This window comes from Hemicordylus capensis, chromosome 5, assembly GCF_027244095.1.
Source record: "Hemicordylus capensis ecotype Gifberg chromosome 5, rHemCap1.1.pri, whole genome shotgun sequence".
Classification (NCBI taxonomy): domain Eukaryota; kingdom Metazoa; phylum Chordata; class Lepidosauria; order Squamata; family Cordylidae; genus Hemicordylus; species Hemicordylus capensis.
Genome location: NC_069661.1, coordinates 131,117,585 through 131,120,528, shown reverse-complemented (window position 1 = coordinate 131,120,528; position 2,944 = coordinate 131,117,585). Strand labels below are relative to the sequence as shown.

The window sequence follows — 2,944 nt, the reverse complement described above, 5'->3', positions numbered from 1 at the left end:
GCGTGCCGTGCACAGGATTGCAGTCGACCGCGCGTCAGGCGTCAATCGGCCAGAGCGGCGCCAGCCCGCCCGCCCTCCTTTGCAAAGTGAGCCGCAGAGTCGAGGGTCGCTGCTGCTGCTGCCGCTGCCCGGTTCCTTTTTTAACTCAGAGGGGAGTTCCATGGCGGCGGGACTTACACCTAAGCAACTGCGCCTGCGCCTCAGCCCGATCCGGTGTCTGCTTACTCACGATTAAACCTCACTTAATTCAGCGGGACTGACTGCTGAGTTATCACGCAGGGGCTTATAACCCGATCCTCACTACGTTTGCTCAGGAGTCAGTTCCACCACAACAAGTCCTGCCAAATTTGGCGGCGATGGTGGGTGGCAACGGTTACAAACTGCGTTGGTGCTGGCTAAACCAACGAGCCAGCAAAACGGGGGAACTACAGACCAGAGCGAAGCCGCAGTAGTGGCAGCCGCCATTGGACACGACCATTTATTTTCCCTTAAGGTGGCTCCACCAGCGAGGAGCAGAGGCGGCGCGCGCGCTTCTGCTTGCATGACCTTCCTCGTCGCCCATTGGCTCAGGCGTCCAATTTGAATTTAAGCCACTTACTACCGTACGGTCCTCGCCGAAGCCCCCCACCGCGCCTTTGTTGTGGTGATGCTGTTGCTCATAGAGATAAGAAAGGGGGAAAACAACCCAGTTAATCCATTTCGTGATCTTGATGGGGGTTTCCCGAGTTTACGTTTGAGAACTGAGTTGTAAATGCCTCCCAGGCCGGAAGTAAGAGCGGCTCACAGAAACCAGGATTTAGACGGGTATGTGTCTGCATTGCAGCGTACTGCGGTGTTCTCCCGCCTCGAAACAAAAGGTTTTAGGAAAGAGAGTCTTTTTCTAACTCAAGTCTTGCTTTGTGTGGAAATAAGAGATGTAGAGTTCCTAGACGTTTAAAAATGGCTCTACCAATGCTAATTCAGCCCATATCGCAATGGGGCGGGGTGTGCCGAGCCTGAAAGAAGTATGGCTTATTACAACAGTCCTGTAATCTAGTCCAGTGCTGTTATTGCAGGTTGGGGATAGTAGCATACAATAACTCTGCAGTGTAGTCCACTGTGAATATTGTAGATTAGAGGTGGGATTGAAGCTTGTTTAGGTTTCTCCGATTAAAAACACGCTTCAGATTTCAGGAAAGGTCAGTCTAATCAAGTTGGCCCCTCATCAAACTTTCAAGCCCAACTTGCATGAGCCGCGTTGCACTTTTAAATGTTATAGAACCATTACAGTTTTCATAAGAAATAAAACCCGAATTAAAATGTAGGACTTTGCTACTACCTTTCCCCCTCTTTTTTTTTTTTTTTTTTAGCGGAAGGGGGGCAGGGGCATCTATTACCCCATCATATCTACGCTATCTACATTTCTCAATTGTTTTCCATCGGCAGCGCTCGTTTCCACCCCAAGCAGAAAACGTCTACAGAATCGGAAGCCGGTCCTACATGTCACTCTAGCGATTACAAGTCTATGGCCGAAGAAAAGATCCCGCCTGCCTTTTTCTTTCTCTCTCTGCTACGCTTCTGTTCCGTATACTCCGACTAACCAAAGGGAGAGAAAAGCCAGCTGCGTATAAAATTTCCAGCAACTATTTTTATCTGTTTAGTTCTTACGATCAGTTGCAACATATCGAAAAAGGAATGTCCAAGGGCTACTGATAGACTTCTAGGGAGGGCCTTTGAACTCCAGAACAGTTTCAATTTGTGGCAAGAGTATAAGCAAAAACAGCAAAGAATCTAGTCACACCTTAAATGCAATGTATCGTGATATAAGCTTTCATGGCATAGAGCCCACTGCATCCTGCTTAGGAAGTTTACTCAGAAGCAAGTCCCGATGACTTTAATGGGATCGACACTTCTCTAGCCATGCAGTGTGTTTGCATTTGTGCAACTCAAGTAGGACTTGCTTCCAAGTACAATGGTGTTCACATTTAAGTAAGAATGCATAGGATTGCTGTTGTAGTTAAGTTACAGCTGGTTGTAATTATGTTTACTTAGAAGTAAATATTTGGTCAAGTCTCATCCTATGCACATTCACTTAGGAGTAAGCATGATGAACAGTGCATCGTCCTTCTGAGAGAAAAGGCTGTAATTATATAAATGTATACTTTCCATTGCTTTCCATTTTTACAAAGAGCAGAGAAATAAAAACCTCCCCTTGGGAAATAAACCAGTATCAATGTCCCCTGCTTCTGTACCTCATACAAATATATGAAACTGTCTTGTATTGTGGGCCAAATTAGACAGACTTTAAACATATTGACCCTCCTTTTTTGTAAATAGCAGCTGCAGGGAGGTTGGATGTGGACTGCAACCATAGTATGGGGAAGGAGAGATTTAACTCTGTCCCTACTGGTTGTGATCCATTTGGGGCCCCACAGCTGTCATTTGACGGGGAGGGATTTCCCCTCTAGGGCAAATAGGGCCCCTGCCCCCATCTAGATCAGGACCATGGTGGGGGCAAATAGTAAACCTCCCCATCTTCTATGCTGTGGTCCAGCTCTGGATCAAGACTTCCTGTGGCTGCTCTTTATAATAAACATGCAAAGCCAAATGACATATCAGATGGTCAAAAAACCTGCTGGAGACCTGAGTAGTGGTCCGGTTACAGGTAGGGCAGAGCTAAGACTATCTTATTTTGGCTCAAGCTCTACAAAACCAGGAAACTGGAACATTAACAGACATGCCACATAAGTAATGATGTTATGCAATGTCACAAATTGCACCCTCAGATTACATTTTCTGTCTTTTTCTTTTTTCTTTTTATTTAATGTTTTTTTGACATTTTGTATTTTACATACATCTTTCATGTATGTTTTCCCCATCCCTTCCCTATGCCCCCAAGCCCGGCATTCCCTCCAGCCTTTGCACGCTGTGCTGCCTGGGGGGAGTTGGGAAAAGAAAGGAGAGA

General features: G+C 46.2%; 1 long non-coding RNA gene across 1 annotated transcript; it reads left to right on the top strand.

The window, feature by feature from the left end:
- LOC128325906 (uncharacterized) lies at positions 1-2,209 on the top strand. The gene is made up of 2 exons (XR_008307724.1): positions 1-804; positions 1,426-2,209. It is a non-coding gene; the product is annotated as an uncharacterized LOC128325906 (long non-coding RNA).
- Positions 2,210-2,944: the final 735 nt, after the last annotated feature.